Below are 20858 nucleotides of genomic sequence, written 5' to 3' on the forward strand. Positions count from 1 at the left end.
AAAGCACCCAAACTACAGATCCCCTGAGGCATTGCAACTCCACTGGTGCGTGCCCTTTAACTTCACGCTGGCTCAAAGCCCAACACTGTGAAGTTTAGAACTTGTTCCATTTTTTAAAAAGTTTTTTAAATTTCACCCTATTCGGGATGAAAAATGTGGGACTCCCGACTTTGGCTTAGCTCTACTCTTCACTCATTGTATGTGCCCCGGGAGCTTCCTGCCCCTCCGGGTTCTGGGATGGGTTGTCAGTTATTGGGGGAGGATGATTCATGCCTTTCCCCATCCCCTTGGGGAAATCCCCTTTCTCGTCATGGGAGAGAACAGAGGCACCGTCTCTTCCCAGCTGGGTGCCGGGGAAGCCATTCTGCAGGCAGAGAGGTTCCGAGATTTTTATTTCTGGTTCTTAAGTGCAAGGGAAGACCGTGTCCAATTGCCTCGGACTGCGTTTGAAACAAGCGCACGCCCTTGGAGGCCGCTGTCCTCCCTCAGGCAAGACTGGTGAAGACTCCAGTTTACCCATCGCTGCCAGACCAAGCTCCCAGAAATGAGGCTTCTCCATGGACACTGAGCCCTCTTGGGGATCCCTTCTGCTCCGTGCTCTTACAGCGCCTAGCTCCTGGGCCACGACGGAGGTTCTTGGGGGTCATTCTGCCAGTGGCAGAGGCAGTCCTTTGATTGGTTTGGATCCTCCCCAAACAGGCAACCAGGGCACAATCCCACGAAAGGTCCAGTCCACGTTCTGTGCCGTGCGCACCAGCTCTGAAGCCAAAGCATGAGTCACTGCAGCTTAGCGCTGCCCAACAGGGGGTTAACTCCATCACACCCCAGCGGAGGGACCTGCCAGGCAGGCCCAGCCCTCAAAAGCAGATGTCAGCCAGCTGCTGGGCCAAGCACTGCACCCCTCCCATCTCAGGGAGGGGGGCCCCATCTGCTTGCTCTGCATCAGGCTGGCCCTGGGCCATGTCCTTGTTCACCTGGGAGCCCCACGTGGCCGGAACACAGCCTTGAAATCGACCAGCAGAAGTCACGTAAAGATTCTCCTTCGCGTCTGCTGAAAAAGAGCAGAAATTCCATCACAGGGCCAGTACCCCCGAGGCCTGGCATGGCCACGATGCCTTAGTGGCTGCCATCCGGACAGCTGGGAGAGCCAGGAGTGAGGGTTACATGTTGAAAAAGGCACGTTTCAAAGAACACGCTGGGACATTTGAACAGGGAAACCGGAGGCTGCTTTTGCTGAAGGCTGTCCCAAGAAGCTGATTTTCAGCAAGGCATGTCTGGGTCATGTGCCCTCTTGCTCTTCACAACACGAGGAGCAGTCTGCAGACAAATAGCTGCTTGAATTGGATTTCATGGGAAATTAAAGGCATGAAGAGACCTGTCAGAATAATTAAAGTCTGAACCAGAGCCAGACAGCTTCAAACAGATGTTGGGCTTCAGCAGGAGAATATTTCTTTGTTTCACTCGGCATTTTCCCATACGGAAAAGGAACATCTGCTAGGATATTTTTGTAGCCCTCCTGGGCTAGGTTAGACTTGGATTAGACCCTGCGTCCAGAGAAGCAACTGGCAAACTAGCCTTCAGGCCAGCTCCACTCCAGCCGTGGGTGCTCACTCTCCTTCCCATTCGACTGGAGAGGAGGGAAGGAAACTTCCGTTGTCGGGCTGCTCTGTTCAGACACGAAGCTGCTGAAGCTGAGGGCTGCTTCGCTAAACCGGTCTTGTGTGTGGGGGCGGCGCGGCCTCCCTTCTGAAGCCAGTCGCAGAGCTGGTGCAATGTTCTGCCCCCGCTGACCTTTGGTGGGGGTTGAATAAATGATATTTTTTGCAAAAAGTAGGTGTCCCAGGGAAAATGCCACTTTTTTGGGAGGTGGGGGAGGGGACAAACCTTGAAATATTTGGAAATGTCTCTGTGGCTCCTCATGGAGCTGTAACTTTTGAGTGTCTCTTGCCTCCATTCTCACCGAGGGTACGACTCCTTGGCTGGACTACATCTCCCAGCATTCAGCATGGTCTGCAAAGCTCCCCCATGGTGCTCCTCTCTCAGGGAACAGAATAGAGCATCATGGGACATGCAGTCCAACCAGAGAGCCCAGACTATAGAGGACAATGGGCTGATGACGCACCTGAACTACACCTCCCATGGGGCACTGCAATAGTATTTACACTTTTTCCAAACACATCAAACTTCTGCCAAAAATTCTAAATTTTCCACCGGGCTGGGGAGAAGGGAAGACTCTTTGGCCAGTTCCAGCCCGTACTGTGCTGCTGCCCCAGAATCCAAAGCACGGCTTTGCGTGACCTGGACTTCTCTCATTTCCACCAAGCATGTCAGGAAAAGGCAGTGGCTAAAGGTTTCCTTCTCTGAGCTGCGGTGCCGGGGAAGTGACGGGCGGGTGGAGACACAGTCACATCAGAACCCTCCCACCGAACCAGCACCTGCAGAAGTGACAAAGGGGAGAGCTGCAGACGGAGGGAGGCAGCAGAGGGAAGGGTGGCTCATTGGGGATAAGCCGCCTGGGATGGTCCCAGGAGATGGGAACCTGCTGTCTAGCGAGCTCTTAGGTTGCGCACATCAGCTCCACGGGGCCTGTCCGGCTCAGGCCGTAGTGCGGGAGGAGCTGCACTAATATTCCTGCTTGGAGTCATTTGAATCATTTAAATGGGGCAGCGGTTGCCGTGTCACTGCACATGAACGAGTCGGCTTGGAAAGTCAGCGCCGTGTTGCTGTAGCAACTTGTTTGTCGCTCGGCGAGGCGCTCCTTCCTCCTTCGGCCCATCGATCCCGCTCGCACGGGGATGGGGAGCGCAGGAGGCAAAGTCGGCTGGGCCAAGGGGACTCCGCTACGGACCTACGAGATCAGAGGACGCCGGAGTCTGCGCGGCTTTGGAAGATGCTGTACAGCCTTCCTGCTCTGAAATGTCTTTCTGCCTTATGACTGAGGCCCCCCCCACACCCCCCACCTCTGTCCTAACCCTCAAGCAGGGACACAAACCGAAAAGCCTTTCGCAAGCAGAATTTTGACCTAGAAGGGGAGGAGGCGCAACACCGGGACTGTTGATTTCCAGTGACATGATTCTGGGTGGCAGGATGGACCCATTCTGATTTGCCTGAGAAGCAGCCTCATGCCTCCTGTTATGGGCCGCCAAGTGGGGGGTCCCGCCACATCCTAAACCGGGCGCTGGGTGCTGCTGCCATTTCTGATTTCTCGAGTCACCGTCAGAAGCACCCACTTTGCCTTGTGGTAACAGGGCTGCTTGGGGCACTGGAGAGCTGGGCTGGCTGGGAAGGGGGGAGAGTTCCAGGTGGGATAAGTGACCCCTGGGGAGCACTGAGCAGAAAGCCACAGGTCAGACTTGAGGCATGAACGTGGGCCGGTCTGGGGAGGCAAAGGCTGGCATGTCAGCAGGAGCAGACACTCGATGGGGAAGACGGGAAGGAAGCCGGGCAGCGCTCTGCGAATGTGGACATGCCAGAGTCGGGACGATGCTGGCGGAGGAAGATTTTTGCCGTCGCACTTTGAATGGAGCGGAGAGGGCTGTAGCCAGGCCGCTGGGGAAGAGCCAGCTGCAGGGGGCCAGGCAGGCGCGTAGCGTGACGGTGAGGGGCAGCCGTGGACAGGGCCGAAACCCCGGAGGGAAGTGGGCACCCCCAGCCAAACGGGAGCTGGCCGGCGTCTCACGCAGGGTCTGCTGAGGGTTCTGGAGCTCGCTCTAGCCCCTGGCGAGCGGGGCCACGGGGGAGGCTGCTGGCTCTTTTCTCCAGCTTTGGAAGGAGGGTTCCTTCTGCCACCTCCACTCCAGTGGCTAATTGCAGCCATCTTGCTCACACGCCCGCCTCCCTCTCCCTCCGCAACGGCTGCTCGCTAATTGAAATGCCTAATGAGATCCCAGCAGGCCCCTGCTGGGACAGAGCTAATGAGAGGCTCCCACGTGAGCCCAGCTGAAATGAAACCAAGTCCTCCTTGAAGCTGCCTGGCGTGCAAGGCGGGGTAGCTGGCTGCCAGATGTCCTGCGTCCCAGCACCGCACTCCAGGGCAAGACGGGTGCTACCCGGCTTTCGGCTTGCCTGCCGCAGCAGCTGGCGCAGAGGCAGAGGCTACACTGAATACATTTTAATTAGCATCATTAAATTCATCCATTTGCTAATTGTTTCTCCTTTTGATCTTTCACTCTGCCCAGCTTAGCCCTGGGGGAGGGCACTGGCAGAGTGGGGGAGGGTGGGTTCACAGGCGCCTTACCAGGTGATGCCTTTATTAGCTCCCCTGTGAGTCTCCGCTGGCCGGCTATGGCCAAGCAAGCCCAGCCTGGCCACGATGCCACGGAGAGCCTGGCTTACAGCCTGAGAAGGGCAGAGGCTGGCACTCCCAGGGCGCTCACTGCTTCCACAGGCAGGCCTGCCAGGCTGCACGAGAGGGACAATTTTCCCAGGGGGAACGAGGTTGCGCCACGCAGAGGTCCCGTTCTGAATGCCGGCGCACGGCCGCTTCCCCGCGGGCCCTGGCAAGGAGGCAGGCCAAGAATATTGCTGGGGAGGAGAGTCGAGACGCCTTTGTGAAGCCCTGCAACGGCCATGGCGTGTCGCGCGCTCCCCTCCGGCGGCTGCCCTGGGCCTGAGCGAGCCGAGCAAGCAGGGACCCTTGGGCAAGCTCAGGGCTTGGGGTGCGAGTCTAACACTTGGGCATCCTGGGCTTGGTTCCCTGCTAGGCTACAGGCTTTGTGTGACCCTGGGCAAGGGACTTAGCCCAGATCCTCAATGCTCCCGAGGTGCCCTCTGCCTCAGGAGACACCTAATCCACCCCTCAGGCAACGCTGCCATTTCCACAGCTGCTGTTCCCTAACGCCCAGGTGCCTAACTCCCCCAGGTGCCTACGCTCCCGAAGCCAGCTAGGTGCCAACGCTGCCCCGCAGCCGAAGCAGCAGAGGCGCTAAAGCCAGATTCTCCGAGTAGCCAGGGGAACACGTACCTCCCAGTGGGCCCAATCCTCTGCGTGCGGTTCTCAGCGGATCCACGCCTGGACCCCTGCCAGCCCTTGCAGCAAGAGGGCTGGATAATGGGATCAGCTCACGCACGGAGCAGCCGGGGAACGGGGCGAGCAGGAGACAGCGACAACGGGGCTAGGTAAGCAGCTGACCTGCTCCGGTACCTTCCTGGCTGAGGACCCTGCGCTGATCTCTGGCCTATCAGCTACCTGCAGCAAGTCAGCTGCTTGGGCACCTAAGCTCCTCTGCTTGGTACCTTGCTCCTTTTCCTGCTCAGCTTCTAGGACCCCCGTCCATGGGCACCCTGGTCTCCCTGGGCATCGTATGGGGAGCCCGTGCACGGCACTCAGGGCTGAGGCTTTCCTGTGTGGGATCTGGGCCAGGTGCACGGGAGATGTGGCAGGGCTGGTCCTTTAAGGGAGTCTGCTGCCCCGCCTACCTGGGACAGGCTGCAGAGAATGAGCCAGCACCACCTGGGGCTGCTTAACTTCCTAAGTAGCTGGAAGGCAGTTCATTAAATCAGGAGCACCTGGGCCTCGTTAAAGGCTTGCCAGAGCGTTGAGGAGAAAGGAAGCTCCAAGGGAGGCTGAGCTCGGCAGAACACTCAGCTCTCCATGCAGGGAAACCCACAAGAGACTCTGAGTGAACGGGGGCCTGGCTGCAGAGTCCTCCCGGCAGCAGAGATGCCGGAGGCCAGGCACAGAAGGAGCTGCTAGAACCCAGAAATTGTTGTTTGGGGACTTTTCTTAAAGTTTTATCTGGGCCCCAAGGTAAAAGCCTTTAAACCGTGGCAGTCCTCTAGTTCTTAACCCTGTTGGCTTTCCCAACATCCCATGGCAATGAGTTCCGCAGGTTAATTGTGCATTGGGAGAAAAAGCACTTCTGCTTGTTTGTATGAAACCTGCTGCCTGTGAGTTTCCTGGGGAGACCCCTGGGTTTTGTGTTCTGAGAAGGGAGGAATAACCTCTCTTTATCCCCCCCCCCCCAACACACACCATTGATGGTTTTACAGACCTCTAGCATATCCCCTGGGCTCAGCGGCTCCTCCCTTTAGCCTAGGGGTGAGGCCTACAGATGCGGGCGACTTGTGCCCGCTTCCCGCCGGGGTTTCAGTCGGTTGTAACTTGTAAGTAAACTTGTAAGCCTCAACTGGCTTTTCCGCACACCCACATCATTCCAGAAGCCGTCTTTACCATTGGCATTTACAGCTGCTTCACTGTTTCCTATTTGGCTCCCTCCTCTCTCCAGCTCCAGCCTCCCAACAAGGACTTCTGTGGGCATATCCCATGGCTCTTTGCACGGCTGCTCTCTCTGTTTCCTAGGGCACTGTGGGTAAACATGTCTGTTCTTCTGGGCACACGGGGATCTGTGGGAAGAAGTTGGAGGACTATCAGGACTCAAGCGGCTCAGCCTGCTTCCTCGCTGCACGACAGGCGACAGCCTGAGTTAGGTCTGCAGTGAAGAGTTCAACGGGGGAACTTACGACTGAAACGGGAAGGGCCCAGACTTTGCATTCCCTTGCAGATGTGTGTGCGCCCCCATGATGAAATCACACGAGTGTAACTGCAGACCGAATTAGGCCAGGGTTTTAATAGCAGTGGTGGCTGCGGGTACGTTCTAGGAATAGCTTTCTGATGTCTCTGCTGAAATTTTTTTTTGACAAATTGGAGAGGAATCAGGAAGGAGCCACAAAATGAGACTTAGGCTATGTCCAGACTGCAAAGAAAAGCCAGAACAAGATATGCAAATTGTGAACTGCAATTTGCGTATCTTTTTCCGCTTTTTTTTCGGAAGAGGCTTTTCCAAAATTTGGACCATCCCTTCTTCATACAAGGAGGAATCCAGGGATGCCGAAAACCCGTCTGCTTTTACAGAAACTGTTCTGAAAAAGCGGACATGTTCCTTGGATGCAGCATAACTTTTCCGGGATGCCGCCAGTATCCTGGAAAAGCTCTGCAGTGTAGACACAGCCAAAGTGTGGAAAACCTGCTTTCCAATGGAAAACTCAAGAGCATGATCTGTGTATGAAAGAGATGGGGAAGCGGTGACTTGATCAGGGTTTGTTAGGAGCACTGCCTTGGTAGATTTCCAATGGCTCTTGAATCCAACAGACAAAGTGAGAACAAGATCAACTTGGAAGCTGAAATCAGACCAATTCAGACTAGAGGTAAGGCCCAGAATAACCCCTATGTAGCATGGGCGATGCAGGAGGTTGGGCTGGGTGACCCCAACAGTCTGCCCTTGTGACCTTGGAATTTTTTGTTTTCCTGAAGTAAATTCATACTTTGCTAGCACCCAGGGCTGTGACCAGGAACGGGACGGGCTGAACGTGCCATCCTGACGCGGAAAGAGGCCACTGTCCCGGACAGGCCATGATGGGTGGGCTCTGCAGGGGAGGTGCTAGATGGTGGCTGTAAAGAGAGGAGGTCGGAAGCAGAAGGGGGTTGGTGAGATGAGCAAGATTAGAGAGTTGTCCCTGGGGAGAGGTGCCCGGGGGCTGCTCCTGCAGGCAGGAGTCTAGCAAGAGGCCAGGTGAGACTGAGCAGCCGCGGGGAATGGAGCAATCTGGTGGGGAGCCCTGAGAGAAGGCGATTCCAGGGGAAAGTGCAGAGTTCTCGTCCTGAAGGTAGGGTGAAGCCAGAGGGACTGTGGGAACGGCCTGCTAATAGGCTATGAAAGAAAGAAATGTGGGGACGCAGTAAAGAAGAGTCTGATGGAGCAGATGATAGGGACCCTGAGCTGCTTATAGGGCAGAGAGCAGGCTTGGGTTCCCTTATCAGCTCATAGACTCTAAGGTCAGAAGGGACCATTATGATCATCTAGTCTGACCCCCTGCACAGTGCAGGCCACAGAATCTCACCCACCCCTCCTAGAATAATCCTCTCACCTTTATCTCAGATATTGAAGCCTTCAAATACTTTGAAGACCCCAAGATGCAGAGAATCCTCCAGCTGTGATCTGTGCCCCATGCTACAGAGGAAGGTGAAAAACCTCCAGGGCCTCTGCCAATCTACCCTGGAGGAAAATTCCTTCCCGATCCCAAATATGGCGATCAGCTAAACCCTGAGCATGTGGGCAAGACTCACCAGCCAGACACCCAGAAAGTTCTCTATAGTAACTCCTATCATCCCTGCATTGACCTATTTCCCACTGATAATGAATGGTCAATTAGTTACCAAGATCATGTTATCTCATCAAACCATCCCCTTCAGAAACCCATCTAGTTTAATCTTGAAGCCGAGAGGGATTTCTCACCACCTTGCTCTAATGGGGTACGGGCTTTTCTGAGCCCCGAGAGTTGAGGGAATAGGCACCAGGAGGCCCTCAGCTGGAGGACCAAAAACCTGACTCTGAGGACGTTGGATTTCTGTTCTGTCAGAGCTGAGTCGTGAACAGAGGCAGGTCACCGTGGGGCCAGAGTCTCCGTCCGCAGGGAGCACCCGGCTATGAGGCACATGCCTGTGGCAAGTCCACGCTTCTACAGCGATAGCCACCCAGTTACGCTTCCTGTGGTCTTCCCGGGAACGTTGACACAGTATGTCTGTCCCTGGGAGGCTTTTCAATGGAGGTAGGGCAGAGAGCTAACCCAAATCTCACCCTGACCACCTCAATCAGCTTTCAGGAACAAAGCAGTTCAACAGTTTTGTAAAAGGGTTACTCTCCCGGGAGCGGAATATGATCAGCAGGGGCCCTGTTTTGTCCCAGTATTAGTGGGAGTGTTGTCAGCAAGACCGGAGGAGTAATTCTTCTGCTCTGTTTAGTACTAATAAGGCCTCAGCTGGAGTACCATCCCCAGTTTGGACATCATGCTTTTGGGGAAGATGTGGCTAACCCGGGGAAAGTCCAGAAGAGAGCAACAAAAACTAAAGGTCTAGAAAACATGAGCTAGGAGGAAAGAACTGCAAGGATCGGAGTTGTTCATCTGGAGACCAGAAGACGGAGGTGACACAACTATCTTCAATTTAACATTTCTTATGAAGAGAAGGGTGAAACTGTTCTCCTGTCCTCAGTGGTAAGACGACCCAATGGGCTTAGCTTGCTGCAAGGGAGGTTCAGGTTGGACGTCTGGAAAACATCCTAATGGTAAGGACAACTAAGCAGCAGAACAAATTACTGAGGCTGGTTGTGGAACCCCATTAGGGAGGTTCCAAGCCAGTTGTTCTCCGCCAGGGTTACTTGTATCCCCTGAAGTACAGAGAGGTCTTCCAGGAGGTCTAGCCACTCAGTTAGATATTTACCTCGTTTGACAGGCTACATAAGCACTAGTGAAGTTGGGAGGGAAAAACTAAAATCTCATACAGTGCCTTGATTATGCTGCTCTTTATACAGTGGAATATAAAGACTGTATTTACATTTCAATTGATTGTATAAGTACGTGATAAACGGGAAGCTAAGCAGTTTTTCAGTGAACTGTGACACTTGTATTTTGATGTCTGATTTTTATAAACGAGTAGTTTTTACGTGAGGTGAGACGTGGTGGGGAGGGGTACACAAGATAAATCAGACTCCTGAAAGGGTACATTTGTCTGGAAAGCAAAGCCACTGGTCCAGTTACAGTTAGTCCCGACCCCATGCAGGGGACAGGACAAGACTTCTGTGGAAGTGGATTTTTCTCTAGGATCACCAATTCTGTTTGTTAAACATTCCCAAAGGCAAACAAGTTCACTGGAGGGTCCCAAAGACTGGCCTGATGACCCCTCGGGCACCTTGTTCTGGACACGATTCTGCTCCGTTGCAGCCTGGGGAATCGTCCTCAATTAGCAGAGAAGATGCATCTCTTGCAACTGAGCAGTGTCGGCATCAGAGAAAGTTGCTCTGGGAGGTCATTGGAAAGGGTGGACGTGACACGTGCTTCTGACCTAAATGACTGCTCTCTCGCTGGGCTTGAAAACCGAACAAATTAAAACTCAGCACTGAATTAACTTATGAATAACTGATTGTTTCCACAGCATGACCTCACCTGGGCCTCCCGCATCTGCGACGTGGAGGGGGAAAGAGGGGTAGACGGGGGCACATTCAGGAATGTTTATTTGCAAGATTTCTAGCACTTCAAGCTTTCAGTGTGAATTCATTAGCATCAGCTGCAAAGTGGAAAGCTAATTTTCTGCCTTTTGATTACGGAGAAAGAACCGCTGACTCAGAGGAGCTAGGTCAGGAGGAAGGTGTATTGGTTTAATACACAGATGTGAACGTAACAAACTTTCAGTACATACACGCTACTTCTGCTCCTTGTACTAAGAGTCTGAGCAAACTTGGGAGCAGGGTCTGACCCTGTTAGAGCAGGTGCCGATCATGCTAAGGTCCCTATTCCCCAACCCATGAATGCCTGGCTGGAAACGTGTCTGGCTCACCTGTGTGTTAGCCTGCTTAAAACAGATCTTAGGTTTAGCCTTCATGAACTGTTTGTAGGATTCCCCTGTGTAGTAATCTCACTTAACATCTGTACCCCCATGTTCTACGGTTAGACTGATTGGCTGCTTTTTAAATCTCTGTCATTGTGCAAGCCAAACAGGTATTTCTAAAGGCTGCTTCCTACAGAAGGTGTTAGGTGCTGCACACAGGCAGGCCCTGAAACCTAATGAATCACTGTGAGCCAAATGAAAGACTTTGATTGTTCCTTCCACGCCCATGAAGAGAAGTTCCATCAGTTAGAACTTGTGGGGAAGGCAATAAAATAAAGACTGAATTTCTATGCTGCTTCGGCTTGTAGAGCCAAGATTTCTAAGGCTGTGTCTACACTGGGAAGGTTTCGAGACAGAAGTGCTGTCAACAGGCAAAAGTCGCCAAAAGTGAAAATCAGTCAAACCAGTTTTTTCACCTACCATTGTCGACATTCAATGGCCACATGGCTAGCACCCTGTCGACAGAGCAAAGCATTGTGGGTAAGCATCCCACAGTGCAGTGTTGTGGGAAGGCAGAGCTGATCCCCGCGCTTCTTGGGTTTCCCTTGTAGCTCTGGAGGCTCTCCGTGCTGGGGAGCGTCAAAGCAGCACAGCAGCCTCTCCACCCTCCCCCGGCAGCAGCTGTGCTGTGTTCCAAGCAGGGCAGAACAGGAGTATTCCAATTATTTGTTCCTTGAAGAATGGAGCAGCCCACTCAGCTGTCAAGACACTTCCCAGAACTTTGAAAGGTGAGTGGCACATGCCTGCAGGGCAGCAGAAATCACAAACTGCTGAGCAGAGCCATCAGGGCAGGCATTGTGGGACACTGGAGGCAGCCAGTTCTCTCAACAGATCAAACAGCAGAGTCCACACTGGCTCTTTGTCGACGATAAAAGGAGGGGAAAAGACAAAAGTCTTTCACAGGCCTGGAAGTTTTTTGTCATCAAAACTGGGTGTTTTTTCCGACAAAAGTTGCACTGCAGTGTAAACACTCTCGCTGTTTTCTTGCCAAAAGGCAGTTTTTGGTAACAAAATATGCCAGTGCAGACAAAGCAAAAGCAAGGGGAGTTAGTCCTAAAGGATACACAATTTGCATATTACAGTAGCTCCTATCATCATAAGAACATAAGAACGGCCGTACTGGGTCAGACCAAAGGTCCATCTAGCCCAGTATCCTGTCTACCGACAGTGGCCAGCACCAGGTGCCCCAGAGAGGGTGGACCGAAGACAATGATCAAGCGATTTGTCTCCTGCCATCCCTCTCCAGCCTCTGACAAACAGAGGCCAAGGACACCATTTTATCCCCTGGCTAATAGCCTTTTATGGACCTAACCTCCATGAATTTATCCAGCTTCTCTTTAAACTCTATTATAGTTCTAGCCTTCACAGCCTCCTCTGGCAAGGAGTTCCACAGGTTGACAACACGCTGTGTGAAGAAGAACTTCCTTTTATTAGTTTTAAACCTGCTACCCATTAATTTCATTTGGTGTCCTCTAGTTCTTCTATTATGGGAACTAATAAATAACTTTTCTTTATCAGCCCTCTCCACACCACTCATGATTTTATAAACCTCTATCCTATCCCCCCTCAGTCTCCTCTTTTCTAAACTGAGAAGTCCCAGTCGCTTTAGCCTTTCTTCATATGGGACCCGTTCCAAACCCCTAATCATTTTAGTTGCCCTTTTCTGAACCCTTTCCAAGGCCAAACCCTAAAATGGAAGATTAACTCATTTGTGCATATTTCATAGAACACTAGAATAGGAAGGGGCCTCGAGAGGTCATCGAGTCCAGTCCCCTGCCCTCAAGGCAGGACCAAGCACCATCTAGACCATCCCTGACAGGTGTCTGTCTAACCTGCTCTTAAATATCTCCAGTGATGGAGATTCCACAACCTTCCTAGGCAATTTATCCCCAGTGATTTCCCTGCTTTAACTAATCTTTAGTTTATTATGGGACTGGCAGTGAGTATGGGCTGCAGATCTGATAGGCTGGGGGTGGTTCTGCCTCCCCTGGTGCTGCAGTGACCCGGGGGTTACCCTGCCCTTGTTACAGGCTGGGTAAGTGGCAGTTCTGCAGGAAAGAACCTGGGGGTGACAGTGGGTGAGGAGCTGGAGATGAGTCACCACTTGGCCTTTGTTGCCAAGAAGGCCCATGACACACGGGGCTGCTTTAGTAGGAGCACGGCCAGCAGAGTGAGAAGCGGTTCTTCCTCTCTACCTGACACTGGTGAGAGGCCTGGAGTACCTAGCACCCCCCCCCCCACACACACACACACACTACAGAAAGGATGTGGGTAACCTGGAGAGGGTCCAGCAGGGGACAATGAAAACAATGAGGGAGCTGGGGCACATGACTTATGAGGGGAACCTAAGGGAACTGGACTTATTTTGTCTGCAGAAGAGTAAGGGGGGATTTGAGAACAGCCTTCAACTACCTGAAAGGGGGGCGGGGGCTCCACAGAGGCTGGGGAGAGGCTGTTCTCAGTGGTGTCAGAACAAGGAGCCATGGTCTCAAGTTGCGGTGGGGGAGGTCTGGGCTGGATGTTGGAAAAAACTCTTTCCCTAGGCGGGCGAGGAAGCGCTGGGCTGGGTTCCCTAGGGAGGGGGTGGAATCTCCGTCCCTGGAGGTGTTTAAGTCCCGGCTTGACACAGCCCTGGCTGGGATGATGGAGTTGGGGTTGGTCCTGCCTTGGGCAGGGGGCGGGACTCAACCTCCTGAAGTCTCTGCCAGCCCTGGGATTCAATGATTGCAGGGTTTGGTGCTGAAGGTTTGAATTGATTATGCCCCAGGCAGGTTCTGGGCAGCTGAGGAGACAGTAAGTGCTATTCAGCTGCTTGGCTTCCTCAGAAATCTCTCTGGACTCCAGGGAGCTGAACAGCAAACACGGTTGCCTCAGCTGCCCCAGGACCACCATGGACCTATCAAAAGCATCTTTAGAGATGCTTTTCCTTGGAACAGCTTTGTTTTGGGAATGGAATAGGAGGCGCGTCTGTATCTGTCCTAGGGCTCCAGGCTGCAGCCGGCCAAGAAGGGCTTGTGGTTCTGGTGGGGGATAAGGGGGTGGAGGAGGAGGTCTTGGGGCTCCAGCCATGTGTGTGGAAGGGGGACAGCCAGGGGCTAGCCTTCCCAAAGTGAGGCTCCACCATAAGCGTTGATTTTTGGTGTAGGCTCAAAGGTGTCGCTGACCTGGGGCCAATGATTGGTCCTTTAGAACTGGGAGTAACCTAGAGATTGTGACCTTTAGTCACGACAGATCGGAGCAGCGCCCCGGCGGAGTGTCCGACTCCACGCCAAGGCTGCTGTTGTGCCTGCGGATCCCAGTTTGGTGACCTCTGAGGGTAGAGCTCACAACCAGTTGGGTGCTGGGCTCTGCGTAACAGCCCGCCTGAGCCTGGTGCTCCTGCTCCTGCCAGACAGCTTGGTGGAGACCCCTCCCAACCCGCCAGAATGGCACAGTGACGCTCAGGCTCCAAGACCGCACTCCTGACAGCATCGGGGCCATAGTACCAATTGAACAAAACCAACCTTTGCCCCGCCTCTTCCCTCAGGCCCCGCCCCCATTCACATCACCCCTTCCCTCCGTCCTTCACTGTCCTCCACCCTCAGTCACTTTCACCAGCTGAGGCAGGAGTTTGAGGTAGAGAAGGGGGCTGAGGGATTTGGCGTGCAGGAGCAGGGTAGGGCGGGGACTGGAGTGCATGCAATGGCTGAAGGTGTGGGCTCTGAAGTGGGGCCAGGGATCATAGAACCATAGAGCTGGAAGAGACCTCAGAAGGTCAAGTCCAGCACCGTGCTCAAGGCAGGACCAATCCCAACTCAATCAACCCAGCCAGGGCTTTGCCAAGTCAAGACTTAAACACCTCTAGGGATGGAGACTCCACTACTTCCCTAGGGAACCCATCCCAGTGCCTCACCCCCCCTCCTAGTGAAATAGTTTTTCCAAATATCCAACCTAGACCTCTCCCACCACAACTTAAGCCCATTGCTCCTTGTTCTGCATCTGTCCCCACTGAGAACAGCCTCTCTCCATCCTCTTTGGAACCTCCCTTCAGGAAGTTGAAGGCTGCTCTCAAATCCCCCCTCACTCTTTGCTTCTGCAGACTAAACAGACCCAAGTCCCTCAGCCTCTCCTTGTAGGTCATATGCTCCAGCCCCCTAATCATTTTGGTTGCCCTCCGCTGGACCCTCTCCAATGCGTCCACATCCTTTTTGTAGTGGGGGGCCCAGAACTGGACACAATACTCCAGATGCGGCCTCACCAGAGCCGAATAAAGGGGAATAATCACTTCTCTGGATCTGCTGGCCATGCTCCTCCTAATGCACCCTAATATGCCATTCGCCATCTTGGCTACAAGGGCGCCCTGTTGACTCATATCCAGCTTCTCATCCACTGTAACCCCCAGGTCCTTTTCTGCAGAACTGCTACTTAGTCAGTCAGTCCCCAGCCTGTAACAGTTCTTGGGATTCTTCCGTCCCAAGGGCAGGACTCTGCACTTGTCCTTGTTGAACCTCATCAGATTTCTTGTGGCCCAATCCTCCAATTTGTCTAGGTCACTCTGGACCCGATCCCTGCCCTCGAGTGTAGATATGAGGGATGAGGGTTTGAGGTGCAGGAGGGGGTTCAGGATGAGGGCGCTAGGAGGGGTCCAACCTGGGGCAGCATGGTTGGGGTGCAGGCTCCAGCTGGCTGGTGCTTACCTCTGCCAGCGCAGTGAGGCTCCTGCCTGCCCTGACTCCGCACGGCTCCAGCAAGCGGCTGGCATGTCCAGCCCCCAGGTGGGGCCGCGGCCAGGCAGGAACCAATGGGAAATGCACGGAGCCAGGGTAGCCCTGCTGCACAGTCAACCACACTCTGAACAGCCAGGTCAGCGGGCTGATGGAACCGCCAGGATCCCTCTTCACCTGGGAGTTCTGGTCAAAAACTGGACTCCTGACAACCCTGAGTATTAGGGGCCCTTTAACAGAGACAGCAGCATCCCGCCCCGCGGACCCCTCCTGCGAGCCATCCAACCAGCCCTCTCAGGCCACAACATGCTCCACACTGGAGAAGGGCTCACGGGAGGTTGCTGGGCATTGGAGGAGGAAGCAGTCACAGAACAATGTTTGTGCTCAAAGGCCTTGGGCTTCTGAGGCACTTTCCAGCAAGAAATCCCCCGTTTCAACATCGCCTCCTGCCCTTTGCCCGTTCCCAGTTCCTCCCCTCCCCTCCCTGAGTGAGTGGACGGACAGGCTAGCAGGACGTGAGAAACTCTGTCCTGGCCCGCACTGACCACCGCTCTGCAGGCTACTCTGACTTTGAGAGTAGGCTCTAGAGAGGATACAAAGGTATTGGCTTTGAGCATAAAAGTTGCAATTAACTTTGGCGGGTGTGGAGGAGCGTACTGGCCCCCTCATGGACAGGGGTGGCTAAACAGCTCTACCTGCCTTCGGTGGCCGTGGTCTGTCTTCCCGTAACTTATACGTCCAGCCAGCTCGCAGCTTAAGTTCTCCCCTTGTGGAGTAACAATATCCAAACTCAGAACAAAACTCTCGCATCCTCCAGTTCTCTGCACACTCCTCTCCTTGGCTGGGCCGCATTTCCCCTCCACAGAGCTCTGCTTTCTCCCGGGAGGTCCAGCTACTCCTGAGCCTTCTTCGCTCAAGTCTCTCTTCTCCCTGGCCTGCTTAGGGGTCTCCCGCTCCCCAGCTGCCCTCTCCCTCTGGAACAAGCTCCTTCCTGCAGGTCCTGCTGTGGTTCCTTTGCCCTTTAGTCTGAACCTTCTTCCCAAGTCCAGCTTTCTAAGCTTACTCCTCTTTCAGGGCTCCTGGCTAAGGACGTTAAGTCTTGTGTAACTGACTAATTGAGTAGGTGATGCACCTCGGCGCATTTCAAAGGGGCAGTGCAGGGAGGAGCAGCCTGAGTGGGCTCATAGAGGCAGCAAGTGTGTGTGTGGGAGACCGACTAGACCTTAACATCCCTACTCCAGACCCTGCCCTTCCTTCAGGATCTGCTGCCCAGCGACGTTCCTTTGCCACCGCCCAGCTTTCCTGACCCTTTCAACAGCTTGCCTCAGCACAGGCTCCCAGTATTAGCCCAGTGTCTTTTCCCCCGGTCCCCATCATGCCCAGCTCGGTCTCAGCTCCCTTAAGTACTGGTCTGGGGTTGTACTGTCAAAAGGTGAAATTCTGTCCCAGTTTATTTTAACGAGAGACTCAGTGGCTATGTCTACACTGTGCATTGTTGTGCAAGAAGAGATGCAAAGGGGGGGGGCGATGAACATTGCCGTGCCTCATTTGCATAGCTAATGAGCCGCCATTTTTACAGAAGGGGTTTTTGCACAAGAAGGAGTTGTCTGCACTGCTCCATCGTGTGCAAAAATCCCCTCTTGTGCAGGAGCCGTTCTGCCGCTTATTTTCAGGAAGAACGGCTCCCGCACAAGAGGGGTGTTTTTGCACAAGGAGCAGTGCAGACAGCTCCTTCTGGCGCAAAAGCCCCTTCTGCAAAAATGGCGACTCATTCGGTATGCAAATGAGATACGGCAATATTCATTGCCCTGCCTCATTTGCATATCTTCTTGCACAACAATGCGCGATGTAGACATAGCCACCGAGTTCATTAGGGCCAGGCTTTCCCCAACAGCAGCTAGCTGTTGATCTACTGTCGGACTGGTTGGAGAATGTTTAACGCAAAGCAAAACTTATGCTGGTAGCTGGTGTTTAAAGCGTGGCCTCCAATAACCACAGGTGGGAAAAATGAAGATGCAAAAAGCTTAAACTAGAGCTCTCACTGCACTGGTAACATTTTCAAAAGCCCCTAAAGGGCGAGAGGGGACAGAGCATTCTCAGAGCCCGGGTCTATTGACTTGGGCTTGTCCTGTCACTAAAAATAGCTGTGCAGATGTTTAGGTTCTGAAGTCCAGGGGGAGAGAGGCCCATAGAGGCCTAAATGCCATTGACTGATTCCAACGTGAAGTCACCTCTGAAATGAGATCGAGGCCTAGATCACGTAGGGGCTTTTGGAAATGTTAGCCATGCTGCATGGGGGTAGGAGGAGGGAATAGGGCACAGGTGGATCACCCCTCTCCCTGGACCCAGAACTGTGCAGGGGAGAGCCTCCATACTCTGAGGCTACGTCTACACTAGCCCCTTTTCCGAAAGGGGCATGTTAATTTCACAGGTCGTAATAGGGAAATCCACGGGGGATTTAAATATCCCCCGCGGCATTTAAATAAAAATGTCCGCCGCTTTTTTCCGGCTTTTAGAAAAGCCGGAAGAGAACGTCTACACTGGCCCCGATCCTCCAGAAAAAAGCCCTTTTCCGGAGGATCTCTTATTCCTACTTCAAAGTAGGAAAAGGGGACAGTGTAGACGAGCCCTGAGAGATTAGGAAACTCTGGACAGAGAGAACTTTCTACCATTGGGATTGGCTGTTTGTGGGGAATGGGGAGTGAGATGGTTGGCACAGACTCTTAATCTGCCCCTGTCACCACTGTTTCCCAGCCCTGTTCCTCTCAACCTCCTTCCCCTCACAAGTAACCCCCCCCTCAAAAAACTAACATGCCACTGCTGCCGTCACACAGCGCACGCTAAGTCTAGTCTATACTGCAAGGCTTTTCCCTATGTTGCGCTCACATTTACATTTCCTCTTTGGATCTCTTTTGCACAAGAGGTGTTTGTGCAAACAGCTGTGTAGATGGCTCCTTTTTGCGCAAAACCTCCCTCTTGTGTAAGAACCGTTTTTCCAAGCCAGCTACACAGCTCTTTTTTGCGCAAAAACCTCTTGCGCAAAAGGGATCCGAAGAGGAAATGCAAACGGAGCGTGACATATGCTAATGAGCACTCCATTTGCATTTCCTCTTGTGGGAAAGCCTTGCAGTATAGCCGTAGCATTGGTGTGTTCTCCCTGGGTCTGCCTTGTCTATTTAAACAGCAAGCTTCCCCAGGGTGGGGACTGTAATATGCTGTTTGTACAGCACCTAGCACAACAGGGCTAGCTTCTAGGCATTACTGTAATAAATATCAGGGGGTAGCTGAGTTAGTCTGTACAGGATAAACTTTAGAAACAACAAATGGTCCGGTAGCACTTTATAAACAAAACATCTACATGTTTGGTAGTCTATACAGTGCTACCAGACCATTTATTGTAATCAATATGTTAAATAAAAGAAAGTTTACTTTGGGCCACAAGATGGAGCCATTTTACAGTTACTTACAGAACTCAAGCTCCAGACTAAATATGGCAATGTCCACAATGACCACTAGATGGCACATTTGACCGCTCCAAAATAGAAAATAGTTTAATATTAATAAAGTGATTTCTCCTTACAACACTATTTCCTTCTTCATTTCCTTCCTTTTTTGTGCTCCTAAGTTTGCCTCTTCATGCTCCATTCACCATGGCGGTTAAAAGCATTTGCGGAAAAGAACGTCTAGATTGGCACGGACGCTTTTCCACTTTTTGCGGAAAAACGTCTGTGCCAATCTAGACGTGCTTTTCAGCAAGAAAGCCCCGATCGCCATTTTCGCAATCAGGACTTTTTTGCGCAAAACAAATCTGAGCTGTCTACACTGGCCCTTTTGCGCAAAAGCTTTGCGCAAAAGGACTTTTGTCCGAATGGGAGCAGCATAGTATTTCCGCAAGAAGCACTGATTTCAGACAGTAGGAAGTCAGTGTTCTTGTGGAAATTCAAGCGGCCAGTGTAGATAGCTGGCAAGTTTTTCTGCAAAAGCAGCTGGTTTTGCAGAAAAACTTGCCAGTCTAGACACAGCCTTCGAGGTTACAGCTCAGGTTGATTCTAGCACTAAGATAATTAAAATGCCTTGAGAAGAGAAGGGAATGGGTCATGTGTGCTAAGCTGACCAATGTGAAAAGTATTGAATATTGAACCTGGTAACAATATCTCATAGACACATGCCTTAAAACTTACCTACACATAAGCACTGTGCCCATTTAACCACTCCAATTTAGTTAAAGCAGTTCCACCTGCCTGACATAGACACCATTATGCAGGTATTAAAATGTTTTATCCTGGTATTGCTTTTTCTGTACAGGAAAATGAATTACCCACATTGCTATAAGCCAAGGCATTTCTATACTCATATAACTGTGTCCACACAAGAGATTGCAGCAGGATAACTATACTGGTGAAAAATCACCCCCTAATTGATCTAGTTATACCGATACAAAAAAATCTATTGACCAGGACACTAATAAAAATAAAGGGAAACTCTCTGGCTATGTTTAGCTGGCTCTCTATGTTACTGAGTCGGAAACAGTACATATCAGCATTTAGCTATCACTATATGGGACTAGGTGTTTGAGCGAGAATAGAAACAAAATGGAAAGAACAGGAAAACCAGGTAAAAATTATGCTATCCATCATGGCAGCAAGGACAGCCAGCTTTCCTACAGATACAGGTCATTTTAACTAATACTTAATTATAGTGGGAGTATAGTTAAATAATAATTAAAATGAGCCACAAATTATTGGGATTAAGGCTCTTGGTTTCGGAATGACACCTAAAGAAGCTGTGAGAAGATTTTAGATTTTCTTTTTCTGTTAGAATGGTAGGTCTTGATGATCCTGTTTTCAATGGAAAGCTCTACTGGTGACTGGCCTACGAGTAGGTTTAGCGGATTACAGTGCAGTCCCTACCCAAAACAATATAAACCATGGCTATTTCACCTTCCTTTCTAATAAAGCTAAATTATAAATTAGCAAAAAAAAAAAAGTCTCCATTATTGCCTGCCACTATGCTGGATGTCTCTGCCAGGTCTCAGAGCAGACGTTTCTTCCCATTTGTAGACAAGGAACATACATCCCTACTGTACAGTAATACTCAATTGCCAAATACTCCCAGCCCCCCCAACCAACAGACTACAGGAAGGAATAAAAATGCCCTAACTCAGCTCAGGGAGAGCTCCTAGGACAAGAGAGTCTGAAGTGCCAGCAGAATCAGGATAATCCCCAGATCTATGGCTTCTCCATGTTGAACAGGAACAGCCCCAACTCTCTGTGTCTACCCAAAACCAGCGCTAGGATGAAGAGCAGCTTGTGGATCAGAGCCCAGGCCAGACAAGGGCAATGCTGGTGGGCAAGAGGAAGAGCTTTGGGGAACTTTTTTCCTCTGTAACATCCCTCACTGTGGAGGACACCAGCTCTCAGGTTGGTAGTTCAGTCTGTGTTCTTGGGCTCTTTTCAGACTCCTCTGTGCTAGCGAGTGCCCAACAGTGAGGGGTGCAAAACAGGCCCACTTCCTGCTGCGAATGGCCAGAACAAGTCTTGTCCCCTCAAAGCCCTGTCTAGAGCGACATTCACATTGGGACACGCAGGCTTCATTGCCACACCTGGGTATTTAGATCCAGACATGAAGCCACCGTCCTGAAATGCCTCCTCTAGCATCTTCCCCCAAGAGTCTCTGCTCTAAGCCCCTGGAAACCACCATCCAGCACCACTCAAAGCCCTCTATAGTCTATGACCTACTGCCCTTCATGAAAGGTCTGCTGTGCCCCATGCCCA

The sequence above is a fragment of the Pelodiscus sinensis genome, chromosome 28 (genome assembly GCF_052426305.1).
Source record: "Pelodiscus sinensis isolate ZL-2025 chromosome 28, ASM5242630v1, whole genome shotgun sequence".
Classification (NCBI taxonomy): Eukaryota; Metazoa; Chordata; order Testudines; family Trionychidae; genus Pelodiscus; species Pelodiscus sinensis.